Here is a 15,463-nt window from a genome sequence, read left to right as displayed (position 1 = left end):
CGGTGTCGTATTAACCCACGTATGTCTAGTGAATCAAACTAGACTTGGCTTTTTAGAATAAGGTTTCTAGTGCCAGAACAAACGAACTGCTCTGATACCACTCTGTCACAGCCCACTATCCCAATGACGGGTTAACCGGGGTTATGACTTGGGGTGAACAATAAGAAACGGAAATTAAAGGGGATTTACTAAGTACCCAACATTAATAACAAACTAGTGGTATATATATATAACCACTTGGGTAATTCACAAACGAGTCTGCCATAACGACTAGACCCCAACTGAAAGTTAATTAAAATGAAGTAGTAATAAGTTCAAGTAGAAATGATAAATAAGTCAGAGTGTTTGCAGCGGAAAAACGTGTGAGTTATGCATATGGAGATGCATACTCAAGGTTTCATTACATAAACATCAAAAGGGAAATCCGCTCAACACCGATCCATTCCATCGCCTGCTCAACCTGCACATTTAGAAATACATGCAGGGCTGAGTATAAAAATACTCAGTGACATAAGCCGAAAATACAACATGCATACATATATAAATTGAACTGCCAACAGTAACACACAGGGGTTTTCTTGAATGACCTGCGCTTACTAAAACATTTCATTCATTTTCATAAAGGTGGATGCGCATCCCATTTTCAGTCTATATGATCCATATCTGTCCTTTCTGTCACGCGCCGGGAAGGAGGCCTCCTTACCACGGACGCCAAGACCGGTCGCAAGCGACTCGCGGTCTCCATGAGTGTACACGTTAACCCTAGCTAGCGACCTTTGTCTAGCATAGGATCCCAATTGGATTTCCTTTAAAGTTGGCGAACCAACACAGATAGGATACATATAAAAACATAAACATTTTGGCAGTCAATCATTTCATAAACATTTCATTTTCATAACATTTTCATTTTCATAAAGGGCATTGAACATATAAGCATTTTATAAGAACTGAATAAATAGTCAAAACATATCATGCATATATATTCGCATATGAGGCCTACGTCACGCAGGGGATCTCTATATACGTAATAATAAAATAATGCCCACCTCAATTGTTCTTAAAGCTGGCGTGGAGTCGTTTCTTCTTCGGCTTCACTTTCTGTCGCCCGGACCTTCATTGATGAAGAGTCGATAAGTTCGTGAAGAAATTGTCATAAGACAAAGTCTAATTCTACGTGCCTAGGGTATCTTTCAATGTTTTAGGGTTCTAGCATCCATAATTCGTTACATTAAAGACAGTCAAAAATCAATCATACCTCGTCTAATCTCATTCAAACACATAGGCAACACAAACACATAAGGCACATAAGAATCACAATCAAACATCATCAAAACATGCTCTGTTTTTACACTGACTCAACTTCAAAATTTAATCTGTTCTGACTCCGACATCTCCTGGACTCGAGACTCATACCAAAAGAAAGAGCTTCGAGTCTAGTTTCATATAAAAAAAGTAGAGTCGAAAACTCCAAGTGGTTTGAGAGATATGACGTTTTTACCACGATCTACCATGTTCGGCAGTTTTGAACAATCGAAAACTTGGATTCTTGAAAAATAGTAAACGTTGTCAAACTGGGCTCAACTTTGGTGGATATCTAGCTAACACAATAAGGTTAATACCATAAAAATTTGGAAATCTAGATCACACAAGAAGCTACTGAAATGAATGACTCTTTCCTCTGTTCTCTGAAATTCTCGGTAGTAATGTGCAGTTTAGGTTTTGCATTTTAAAGAAGTATCAAACGAAGTTGGAATGGCTTGAAATTTTACCAGGGTACTCAAGACTCATGTAGGGACTTGCTATAAAATTTTCAAAGCTATTAGACATCGACAAACCGTCGATCACAGTAGGTCAGTAGGCCTACGAAATTCATATTTATAAGTCCTAAAAAAAATAATTTATATAAATCAAGAAATAAGAGTTTAATCCCAAAAATATTCATTAAAAGTCCATCATAATTTAAATAAAAGAACGGACCTCATTTTAAATAAATAGTCCCAAATTCGTTACGCACATATACTAAATCTTTCATGAAACATCCTTTAAAATAAACTTTGATACATAGAAAATAATTCAACAACTTGAGCTCTTAAGAGGTTGTTTTGCAACAGACATCAAATCTGCCTCGGATCTCCAAATGAGGCTCCAAAAGACATTCTGGAAACTAGACATTTCAAGGATCATTCTCCAATTTGAATCGAATGAAAAAAAATTCAAACGAGCAAGATATGCCCTCTCAAAGATGGGTATTTAACAAGCAAAAATCTGAAAATTTCAGATTTCCAGATTACAACCAAGTCAGTGGGCTTTCTTTAAAAATTCATATCCCCCTTTACAAAACTCCACTGGGAACCCCAAGGGTCAATCTGGAAACTAGGGAGAGATCATAACACTCTACAGTTGGATTTACTCCAAGAACATTCATGGTTTAGAAGATATGACTGTCTAAAGTTCAGTGCACAAAAAGAGTTCAAGTTTGGCAGATTTAGAACATAAATCGGAAAAACCACTTTAGGCTCCACCAAAAATTCTAAACCTGAACAAGTAAGTTCCCAACATGTCAGTGAATATTCAGTAGAAAGATAGGCTTGAGAATCAAAGATTTAAGTCCGCCTTTTCCACCTCAAAGTCGTAGGTTTGTAAAATCTACTGGATGGTACAAGGAATAAGAACTAGATTTCAAGAATTTATACCGGTTGTTTCCCTTACTCAAAAATGGTGAGACCGATGTCAAAAGAAAGATACGGAAGTCTAGAGTGACATATTAAAGTTTCAAAGGTTTTCACCGATTGAAACTTTACTTATGGCCTCCCAAAGATTGTTTACCAAAAATGTATTCCAGATGGGCAGTGATGTTTACAAATTCATAAATAAATCATAAGAGCTCCAAACCTTCTGAAATTTTACCAAAGTATAGAAAACATATGAAAGATGATACACAATTAATTTGGGAATTTTTGGGAACCGTTTGGATGGCTGGAATCGCCTTGCAAAACACTGCCGAGCAGTGTGCTTATGGCAGATTCGCTGCCTTACCTCATGCACGGTTTTTCACCCAATAAACTCTACCAAAATAATCATCCAAAATCATAAAACATATCCTCACATAATATAGCACACAAATGTGTAAAAATCCATGGCCATAAAGCATTTTCAGTTGAGAAAAAGCAAAAAAAACTCACCCTCGAAGCACAACCTTCACTCTATAGTTTTCCCACACTCTCCCTTGCTTTGCTACTTCTCTTGGGGCTTCAAAGGCTTCTATGGAGTGTGATAATGGTGGGAGAAAAGTTGTGAGAGTGGGAGAAAGAATGTAGTGGTGGGGGAAAAGGAGTAGTGTGGTGGAGAGGTAGGAGTAGTGGTAGGGAAAAAGATTAGTGGTAGGGAAAAGAAAATATTAGTGATGGTAGGGAAAAAGATTAGTGGTAGGGAAAAGAAAATATTAGTGGAGGATAATGGGGTGTTACATTAAGTAAATATAAAAATGTGGTGTAGTAATAACCCATGTGTAAGAAAAAAAATATATGTAAGACTAATCATCAATTAATAAAATGCTAGAGCATAAAACTCTTGTGATCAAAATTAGAATAAATAGCACTAACATTAGTGCACTCTCTCAATTTATAAATACATCATAGGAAAATAATTTGAGAAAAATATTGATGGAAAATTTTTATAACTCATCATTCCTAAATTTCTCGGTAAAAATAAATAAATACATAATTTTTTTTTTTCGATTTGAAAACTCAAAATAAATCTTTGAGCTCCATCATTCTCTTAATGGACTCAAAATATATTTTGAGTGCATCATCCGTTGAAATAAAAATAAATTATCACGTTTGTAATCATCAAATTCACATAAGTCCGTATTTTATTAATGGATGCTGAACCCTAATTACCATAAGAAATCCTTAAATCAATAATTAAAAGTCTATAATCCTTAATAAAAAGTCGGGGCATTACACATAAGGTGCCATATCAATGGTTGCCTGGTAACTATTGTTGTAGGCGAATTCGATTAACGGCAGCACTGATTCCCAACTTCCTCCTCGGTCTAGCACCACTGTCCTCAACATATCTTCAAGGGTCTGAATTGTCCTTTCTGATTGTCCATCTGTTTGAGGGTGAAAGGCGGTGCTAAAGTTTAATCTCGTTCCCAACTCTTTCTGTAAACTGATCCAAAATCTAGAAGTAAATTTTGAATCTCTATCTGAAGTAATGGATATTGGTATTCCATGTAGCCGTACAATCTCACGAATGTACAGTTGGGCTAGTTTCTCCGATCCATGGGTAATTGGAATCGGTATAAAATGAGCGCTCTTTGTGAGACGGTCTACTATTACCCAAATAGATGTGTTGCCCCTATTTGTCTTGGGTAGACCCGTCACGAAATCCATCGCTATGTGCTCCCACTTCCATTCTGGAATTTCCAATGGCTGTAATTTCCCATATGGTCGTTGATGTAAAGCTTTCACTTGCTGGCATGCAAGGCAACGCTCTACAAACGAGGCTATATCTCGTTTCATCCCGTCCCACCAAAATTTCTGTTTTAGATCTTGGTACATTTTGGTACTTCCGGGATGAGCGGTATAGGGCGTGTCATGAGCTTCACTCATGATCTCGTTTCTCAGTTCCTCGTTATGGGGAACACACAATCTTCCTTCAAAAAGAACTGCGTTATCCGTTGCCTCTTGGTAGCCTCCTGGCGTGCCTGTTCGGATCTTGAGACGAACTTTTTCCAAGCTCTCATCCGTTCTCTGGGCACTGACGATCCTTTCTCTGAGGTCTGGGACGGCTACTAGAGTTGCAATAATTGCTCTTGTCGTTGCCGGTGGCTGAACCACTTCTATCTTCAATTTGTCAAAATCCCTTACAAGCGTGTCCTCTTGAGTGAGAAGAAGTCCTAACTCGGATTGAGTTTTACGACTTAAAGCATCAGCTACTACATTAGCTTTTCCCGGGTGGTAGTTGATACCGCAATCGTAATCCTTCACGAGCTCGAGCCATCTTCTCTGTCTCATGTTCAAGTCTTTCTGCTCGAAAAAATACTTAAGACTTTTGTGATCAGTGAAGATTTCACATCTAACTCCGTATAGATGGTGTCTCCAAATTTTCAAAGCGTGCACAATTGCTGCCAGTTCCAGATCATGAGTGGGGTAGTTCAATTCATGTGGCCTTAGTTGTCGCGAGGCGTAGGCGATGACCTTCCCTTCTTGCATCAATACACAACCTAGCCCATTTTTTATCGGCTGCTGGAACTGCTAGCACTGGTGCAGTTGTCAATTTCTTCTTCAGCTCTTGGAAGCTGGCTTCACACTCTTCGTTCCACTTATACTTGATTCCTTTACGAAGTAATTGCGTCATTGGTCTCGCTATTTTAGAGAATCCTTCGATGAATCTCCGGTAGTATCCTGCCAAACCTAAGAAACTTCGGATTTCATTAGGTGTGGTTGGTGATTTCCACTCGCGTACTGCTTGCACCTTGGCGGGGTCCACCTTGATTCCATCTGCTGATACGATGTGCCCTAGAAACATTACTTCTTTCAGCCAAAATTCGCACTTGCTGAATTTGGCGAACAACTTCTCCGTCTTTAATGTCTCCAGGATGATTCTCAAATGATTTTCATGTTCTTGGTCATTCTTAGAATAGATGAGGATATCATCTATAAACACTAAGACAAATTTGTCTAAGTATGGATGGAAAACTCGATTCATGAGGTCCATGAATACTGCCGGTGCATTGGTTAGACCAAATGGCATGACAACGAATTCATAGTGACCATATCTTGTGCGGAAAGCGGTCTTAGATATATCCTCTGGTCTGATCTTCAGTTGATGATACCCAGACCTTAAATATATTTTTGAGAATACACTGGCTCCTTTGAGTTGATCGAACAAATCATCTATCCTTGGGAGAGGGTATTTGTTTTTAAGCGTCAGTTTGTTCAACTCTCGATAATCAATGCACATCCTCATGGTTCCATCTTTCTTCTTGACAAAGAGTACAGGCGCTCCCCAAGGCGAGACACTGGGTCTGATGAAACCCAAGTCCAAGAGTTCCTGTAGTTGCACCTTTAATTCTTGTAGTTCCTTTGGGGCCATCCTGTACGGTGCCTTTGATACTGGGGCAGATCCAGGTTCTAGATCAATGGTGAAATCTAGTTGTCTGTCTGGAGGTAGTCCCGACAATATTTCAGGAAAAACTTCTGGAAAGTCTCGTACTATTGCCACATCTTCCACCCTCTTGTCTTCACTAGCTTCCCCGTTTAGGTAGACGAGATAAGCTGTGCTTCCTTCCTTCATCATCTCTTTTCTGGCTTGTAATGCGGATATCACTGGTACTCTTTTCTTCATACCGATGCCGTGAAATTCCGTCGGTTCCTTTCCAGGTGGTCGAAGAGAAATTTTTCGTTCACTACAAAGGATGGTGGCGTGATTCTCAGCTAGCCAGTCCATTCCTAAGATCATATCTACGTCCCACATGAGCAGAATATTAAGATTGTTCGCTACCATCTTAAGTTCTCCTATTTCAAATTCTACGTTCGAGCAAACATGTGTGGTGGTAGATCTTTCTCCTGAGGGTGTAGTGATTCTTAAGGCACACCTAGCTCGTTCTGATTCGATTTCTACGGTATCTACGCAAGGGGCAGATATAAAAGAATGCGAGGCACCAGTATCGAACAGAATCATTATGGAAAAACCTTTAAGCTTGCCTATACCTGCCAGGTTTCCCTGGTTTTTCTCGGGCTGGTTTTGGGTGAGAGCAAAGGCTCTCGCCTGCTGCGGCAATGGTTGCTGCCGCCTCTGTTGCTGTTGGCGCTGTTGGTGCTTGTGTTGGTATTGCTGCTGGTATGGCTGTTGTTGGCGGGGCTGGTATTGGTATTGCTGCTGGTATGGCTGTTGTTGGCGGGGCTGGTGTTGCCCTTGAACTGCTTGCAGGGGCTGGGCATAAGTGGCCCTGATTGCCGCGCCCTGCTGTTTGTTGGGGCATTGTGAGGAGTAGTGGCCCTTCTGGCCACACGTGTAACAACTGTCAGTTCCAGCCTTACAGACACCACGATGTGGTTTGTGGCATTTTGGACAAAGGGGAACTTCATTTTGTCTTTGGCTGCCTCCAGCCGGGGCAGGACCCTGTTGCTTCCCTTGTCCTTGTTGCTGATATTGTCCCAACGGCGCATTTCCTTGCCATGGCCTCTTGTTAGTCTGGTTTTCATTTCCTCTATGGTCGTTCCAGTTGCGCTTCCCTTTAAAGTTCTGAGGGCGTGCAGGTGGGTTGGCTGGCGCTGAGGTCTGTGGCGGAGCCAACCTTTCTACTGGCATCGCAGCTTCGATGTCCAGTGCCCTGTTCAAAGACTCAGTGTATGAGAGTCCACCATGACTAGCTAGAGTCATCCGAATCTTGTGCCTCAGACCGGCACAAAATTTCTCCGCCATTTTCTCATCAGTATCCACCTGTTGCGGAGCATAACGCGATAGATCGCAGAACTCTCTGTCATACTCTGTCACCGTCTTCTTCCCTTGTTTCAGGCTATAGAACTCAGCCTCCTTCTTCTTTCTGTAGCTTTTGGGAATATACTTATCATATAATCCCGTCTTAAAGTCTTCCCAAGTGTATGCTGCCCATTGTTCGGGAGTCAGAGTCTTTCGGCGGGCTTCCCACCAAAAGTCAGCCGATCCGGCTAGTTGGAAAGACATACACGAGAGTCGCTCCTCTTCTGTGCAGTGCAGGAAAGTGAAGATACGCTCCAAGGCGCGTATCCAAGCTTCGGCCTCGGCTGGGTCGCCTGTCCCAGTGAATGTGGGCGGATTCTGTCGAAGAAACAGTTCTTCAGTCCTTCTAGTAGGGGGTGGAGGGGGTGGGGTAGGTTCCCTGTCGTTTCGCCGCCCTTCAGGTATTTCATCGCGATTTCCATCATTGTTAACGTTTCTCCTAGGGGGGCGACCTCGTTTAGGCGGCATTCTGCAAATTACAAACACCCTTTTTAATACATTCTATACAGGAATCTCTAAGGCAATTAATAAAGAACTGTTTGTCAAATTTAACTTATCATAACTCCAAAACTAAGATATTAACAGGAACCGTTGCATACACAAGTCACATTATTCAAAGTTACTACATTCTTAACTGACTTGTGAAGAATAAAACCCGTAGAGAAACATAAAACATACACGAGATCGTCGCAGAAAGCCCATGCTAGGGTCATATATAGATATATCATGAAAAAAAATTGCCTCATCGAGGGCTTTTACATCGTCAACCAAAACGTAAGTAACGTCGATCCGAGTACTCCCTATGGTGTACCGGTTTACTAGCTAAGCAACCTCGCAAGGGTTTTTATTCGCGGAATGTCCTAGAGACCAACATTTCCGTACTAATGCTAGCTAGAAACAACATAAATAAAAACATAGTCATTGGAACGAATTATCGTTTCCGGAGTACATCCACAAGCTAAAAACTATCAAATCCGCGAACCCTGAGTCGCGGTACGGCTGTTCCTTGGTGACGTTAGGGGGTCCTCTTCTGGATCCTCCTCGGGGTCCTCCTCCTCATCCTCCTCGGGGTCCTCCTCCTCATCCTCGCCCGGCTTCCAGCTGGGCAACGGAGTCTCTCCCTGGCCCTCGCCTGTATCCTGCATGATCTGGGCTGAGCGGAAGATGTCGTCCACCATCTCACGGATCGGATCATCTCTGGTACTGATCCTGACCGTGGTGCGAGGCTTGATCGGAGCTGGAGGTGGCACGGGCTCGGGATGAGTACTCCTCATCGTACCATACGGTACTGTACCATCATCCTTCTGCATAGGGGCTTTGCCCCTATCTATGAACTCCCTCAGGTTGGACATGACCCTGTCAGCGTTGGCCATGGCAGTCGAAAGCCTTGCTTCTGCCGTAGGTATCATTGGTGGTGGAGGAGTAGCAGCCCGGGCTGATGAGTCAGGAGGCGATGGGAAATCCCTGCGAGCCCGTGGACGAGAAGGGCCTGCCTCGTCATCGTGCCTACCACGGCGCCCTAGAACTGAGGCTCGTGGTGGAGGATCTCGGGGCAAGGCCATCGAGGGCTCGGGAGCAGTAGTGGGTGCTTCCGCTGGCAAAGGCGTCCCCACCTGTACGTAGTCTCCCGGAAGGATGTAGGGCCCTAGAGGGGCGCGGCCCCACAAAGTGAAACAGATCTGAAGCTCCGCAATAAAGCTAGGGAAGTCTCCCATGAGGTCGTGGTAATCTTCTCGGCGAAAGATGTAGTGGGCAGAGATCTGCCTAGCCCATCCCTGCCACTCGGAAGGTAACAGTAAGATCAACCTCTGGATACCGTCATATCCTGATACTCCATGTGCACTCGCCTCGACCCAGTGTCTGTGAAAACCTGCGAGGAACTGTCCGAGGTTATCCCCGTGACATGGAGCATAGGTGCGGTAGGACCGCTCGACCTCCTCTGGACTAGCCCATGGGGGCAGTGGTCGTCGTCGGGTGAAAATAGTCCTCGCCATCTAACAAAGGAGGTTCTATCGTCAAAAGTAGCACACGACAAGTAACTTAAGGCGATAAGGTTCTAAATATCTAAAATCGGAAAACAAGTTCGGTTCAATAACCATAACGTGCAAAAATACCTCATCATCTAAATCTAGCATTTACACAAGCCATACAGGTTCTTAATACTTAATCACAGATTACCAATTCGACTATCATATAGTTCTAGTGTCGTTGTTTACCGAACTTAGGGCTTGTTATGTGATGATGATATTTTCTTAAATCTAGCAACGAGCACTAAAAGTTTCAACAAAATAAGTTTAAAAGGCCAGGCTAATTCGAGATCTCATCGTAGAAAAACACTCGAATATTTAAGCTATGCCCATGCCATCAACGTACTATTGGTGTTCGTTACGCTGCTCAATCTTCATGCTCGTGGTTTCATCATGCGACCCTTCGTGTGATTCTTCTTTCTCTATTTCGACCATCATTGTCGATGTCATCGTAACATGAAGAAAAAGTTAAGGCATCTCCCTAAGTTCTCTTCTATGTTCCGTCGTGAGAGTGAGCATATATAACTTAACAGTTCTAAGTTCTTGTGGTTCATACCATAGTCATACTTATTCATGCTTCATACATTTCAAGAAATTAACTTAATTTAAAACTTGAAAGTACTTACCATAACCTCCGTTGAGCGTGACGAGATGTAGTGCCAAGCTTTTGTCAACTAGTTCAAAAGTGTATTAACTTACTTAATCTAGACTCAACTTAGAAGGAATGAGTAGTACTCAGAGCAAAAGAAATGCTCTGATACCATTCTGTCACGACCGCACTTGCTAAGGATAGCAAATTCGGGGAAACCGCGACTAAGGGAGGGGATTTAGGAGCGGGAGTTAGAAAGGGGCATATTCGGCTTCTTGATGACTCGACTTGTATAAAGAAATCAATCGAAATATCTAGATATCAATGAAGGCCACAAGGGGACCGTACATAATATTATCCCAAAACGGGGTACTCAATGGTTTTAGTACATTATTAAATAATACATATTGTTTGACAAATGACATAATATCTTAACATAATCAGTGTTCGCAGCGGAATAACAATAACTTGAGTATATGTATGAAGACATATACTCCACTCTGAGGTTCTCGTCCTAAATTGACAAAAGCTCCGCTTGCACACTACATCCTCGATCACAGCTCAACCTGCACATTTAAAAATACATGCAGGGCTAAGTACAAAAGTACTTAGTGGACACTTGCCGAAATTTACATACATGCATAATATTTTATTGTCAAGCCTTTCAATAGTAGTAATATACGAGGGTTTTCCATTAAAGACTCGTATTTACCAAACATAATATCATTTCTTTCATCAATAACCCGCGCAGGTATTTTATATCATTAATCACCATATCAGTAACTCGTGCCGAGAGGGAGGCCTCCCTCTACGGACACTATGATCGGCCAACCCGCTAGATGACTCACGATCACAAGGTGTACACTAATTCCGAAGGATTTGCGGTCCCATCCAGAATCCGAATTCGATTAACATCAGATAGGCAATTAATAATAAAACATAAAGCATTTAGGCATTGACAATATCATTTAAATTCATAAGCATAAAGTCTTAACAATTCTAATATATAATTTTAGTTTATACGTAGAAAGCCTACCTGAAAAGCAGACTCACGGTTTAGCTCTAACTCTGGTGCTTGACCTTTAATCCGAGAAAATAAAATAAGATTCTAATTCTCGAAAAATCTCAATAAATGAGGATGCGTGAAATGATTATGGCATGACTCATATTCCTTTAATTAAATTATGAGATGCTCATCCTATTTAAGGAATTAAAGCTCGTCTTATAAGGTCGGATTATTAATCTTTAATAATCTACTCATTTTAAAATAATCTAATTCACTTACTAATTAATAATTAGTAAGTCTTAAAATCTTCTCTAATTAAATTTAATAGAATAATTATGAAAACCCAATTAAAATAAAATAATCAAGGCCCAAAAGGAATTTAATTCGAGCCCAAAAGAACAAATTCGAAGCCCAGTGCATTAATAATATTAGGCACAACATCAATTAAATTCTAGAGCCCAACAAATGAGGCCCAAAATAATAAATTCATGAAGCCCAATAAGTGAGCCCATCCTCACCCTTAAAAATAATTAGTAAATTTAAATATTAATCACTAATTAAAATAATTAGGATTAATGAAGAGGCCTAAAATAATAATTCTTATTGGGTTAAATAAATAAATTTCATTGGACTTAATCAATTAAATCGTAGGAGCCCAAGTAATATAAATTCGAGACCCATTATTAATAAATAATAGGAGTCCAAGTAATAATTAATGTGGACTGGAAAGAATTAATCTTAGTCCAATAGACACTTTAATTCGGCCCAATGACGAATTAACAGCTGGGCTGAACTAAACAAATCTGAAACAGGCCCAATAGAATTAAATAAATTCCAGCCCAAGAACATTAAATAAATTCGGCCCAGATAGAAATAAAAAGATGGCCCAATGAATTAATCCCCATAAGTCTTCACTCTCGGTTCTCTCACTACCGACAATTCTCCTCTCTCTCTCTAAATTATCGGTTCTCTCCCTTTTTTTTTTATTAAAGCAGAATACTACCTCTCACTCTCAATTATCGGTTCTCCCTTTTTTTTTATTAAAGCAGAACACTCTCTTTCTCTCTCAATTTTCGGTCTCTCCCTTTTTTTTTTTTAAACATAAACACTCTCTCTCTCTCTCAATTATCAAGATTAAAACTCTCTCTAAATTCTCTCTCTCAGCTCGATCATTTCATCTCTCACTGCTCATCATCTCTCTCTCTCGCTCGATCCAGCCGTTCACTCGGCATCCTGCTGCCGCCCCGGACGGCACGCCGCCGCCGGAGGCCGGCGGCTCTGCCTCCCCCCTCCCGTCTCCTCAACCTCTCTCCCTCTTCCCTCAGGTCTTGTCTCCCTCTCGCTCCCCGTCGATCTCTCTCTTCACCGCACCCAGCTGCGGTCGCTCCGACGACCTTTGCCGACTACCAGATCTGGCGTCCTCTTCCTTTTTCGGCCGGCAGAAACGGCCGCCGCCTGGAGTTGTTGCTTCTTCGCCTGAGGTCGACGGATCTGGCCTTCAGCCGTTCGTCTCGCTCGGAGTTCCCGCCGCCGTTGGCTTGCCCGGAGTCGCCGCCGACTGCAGCTGCTTCGCCGGAGTCGCGGCCTGGTGTTGCTGCAGGCTCGTCCGGTGGTCAGTGGCTCGCTGGAGGAGCGCCGCCGCCGGCCGCTGCTGTTGGCAGCAAGAGCCCGGCAGCCGCCTCTCCCGGAGCCGCCGTCGCCGTGAGTCGCAGAGCTCCGACAATCCACCATCCTTTCTCTCTCGTTTTATCACTCACGATAGGGTTCGTAAATTTGAATAATTTTCAGAAAACTCAACTTTGTATAAAGACTTGATTTTGGAATGAAAACTTGGTTTCTGTATTATTATTTTCCTAGTGGTGAAAGAGTGCAGCCGTTCTTGCTTTGCATAAGAGTTATTGGTGTTTGCAATATAAAGAGTGTAACTTTGCCTAAGTTCATTATGCCTACAATGGTTTTTCTATCATTGTGAAACTGATCATGTTTTGGTATGAATGCTTTACTGGAATGGATATTTGAGATAGAATCAAACCTTGAATGTTTGTGTTGGTTGTTGAATGAACTGCTCGTTGGTGTGAATGAAGCAAGAATTAACTGATACTTGAAAATTTCTTTGGCAGAGAATGATGAAAACGTTAAGTGTGAATGGGTATGAGATGAGGATTAATAGCTGCTGAAATTGAAACCAAATGAAGTGTTCGGGTGTGAAAATTTTGCAAATATGATGCTGGAGCTGGAGTCAAGAAGAATATTACACAGGCGTGGAGCTGGAGTCAAAAAATGTCCAAGAATAGATGGCTGAGCATGCGCTTAAGGGATAGCTGCAGATTTTTTCCACACATACACTATTCCTTTTTTTTTTAAGTGTTGGTAGATAGATAGAAAAATAGGGGTGTAAAGTGAAGTATAAAAAAGAAGCAATAATCTTGTCTTGGAAATTCTATATCTGTAATATTGTATTGCATTTTTTTTTTAAATAAGATCCAACTACCGGGTTTTGTTAATATCGCGTGTGTATGAAACTACTCGATATATGCTTCCTTTCTAGCTAGAATAAATTCTAAATTAAATCCGTAGATTTAATTCTTCATAAACCGGAATAAATCACGACTCAAGAAATAATAATAGAAAAATAATTCTATTGTGATTAATAATAACATGACTTAACTAAGTCAGTTATGAATCTGAAATAAATAATTATTGGCTTACTCAATAATTCTCATCGCGGTTTTATTTACGCGAAGCTACTGACTTGGTAATAAAATATAATCCTGCGTAATTAGAATATAATCCATGTCATAAGTTGAATTTAAATATAAATAATTACTGGGTTTAAATAATAAAAGAGCGGGTTGTTACATTTTTCTTTTTCCTTTTATATAACTCTATTTAATAAAAAATGTATAGTTCGAGCAAAATCTCTACGTAGGATTGATTATATTTTAATAAAATTTCCTTCATTATATATATCTTAAAATAGGTCGGGGGTTCGAGTCACCCTACCTATTGTTGGTAAGACGCTTCCCCTCCAACCAATAGGACGATGAAGCGCAGTGTTGTAAGACGCTTCCCCTCCAACCAATAGGTCGGGGGTCGAGTCACCCTAGGAGCTAGAGTGTGAGTGGGTTTTTTCCTTTCTTTGGTTGTAATAATTTAAAAATATATATATAGATATATATATATATCTTATAAATTTTGTTTTTTATTACAACTTCACTTATTAATTAAACTTCATTTCATCGAGTATAACTATTTCGACTTCGTTACTCACACAATAGTGGTTCATTTTGTTATCATCATATCGATTACAATACTTCATTATAAATATTCAAATAAAGTATAGTGTTATATAGTTTTTCGAGCAAAATCCCATTGTATGATTCACTTGAATTAATTTTTTTTTTTCCATTACTCACACTATAGTAGTTCATTTTCTTACTATTATATCGCTTTTAATAAAGTATATGTTATATAGCTTTCCGAGAAAAACCTCATATGATTCGTTTTTTTTAAAAACTTCACTAATTTAATTCAATTAATTAATTCAACTCATTTCATTGAGTATAATTATTTCGACTTCATTATTTACACTATAGTAGTCTTTTTTTTTTTATTATCAAATCGACTTCAATACTATATTATAATACTTGTCTACAGTATATGTTATATAGTTTTTATAACGAATAGTTGAATCGACCTGCTTACATAGTTTTGCAAGTGAAAATACATTCATATCAACCATTTCACCTCATTTTATTATATTTTCCTCAAATCACTAATTTAATTAAATAATTAATAAATATTTTATTTTATAACGAATAGTTGAATCGACTGTAATACATAGTCGTGCGAGTGAAATACATTATCAACCATTTCACCTCATTTTATTATATTTTTCCTCAAAATCACTAATTAACTTAAAATAATTAATAAATGTTTATTTTATAACGAACAGTTGAATCGACTTGTTATACATAGTCTTGCAAACGAAATACATTCATATCAACCATTTCCTCCTTTATTGTATTTTTCCTCAAATCACTAATTTAATTTAAAATAATTAATAAATATTATTTTTAATGAATAATTGAATCGACTTGTTAAACATATTTTGGGAGCGAAATTATTCATATGAACCATTTCACCTCATTTTTACGTTTATCCTCAAATCACTAATTAACTTAAATTAATTAATAAATTTTTATTTTATAACGAATAATAACTGAATTGAATCGACTTCGTTACATAGTCTTGCGAGCGAAATATATTCATATGAACCATATGAATCATTTCACCTCATTGTATTATTTACAATAATACATAGTTTTTCATTCAAGTCTATGTTAAATC

At 39.8% G+C, this 15,463-nt stretch overlaps 1 long non-coding RNA gene across 1 annotated transcript; it reads right to left on the bottom strand.

The window, feature by feature from the left end:
- Positions 1-202: 202 nt before the first annotated feature.
- LOC130986388 (uncharacterized) lies at positions 203-3,670 on the bottom strand. The gene is made up of 3 exons (XR_009089251.1): positions 3,183-3,670; positions 1,047-1,111; positions 203-460 (listed from the first exon to the last, which is right to left on the bottom strand). It is a non-coding gene; the product is annotated as an uncharacterized LOC130986388 (long non-coding RNA).
- Positions 3,671-15,463: the final 11,793 nt, after the last annotated feature.

This window comes from Salvia miltiorrhiza, chromosome 5 (assembly GCF_028751815.1).
Source record: "Salvia miltiorrhiza cultivar Shanhuang (shh) chromosome 5, IMPLAD_Smil_shh, whole genome shotgun sequence".
Classification (NCBI taxonomy): Eukaryota; Viridiplantae; Streptophyta; class Magnoliopsida; order Lamiales; family Lamiaceae; genus Salvia; species Salvia miltiorrhiza.
This window is presented reverse-complemented; position numbering and strand designations above follow the sequence as displayed.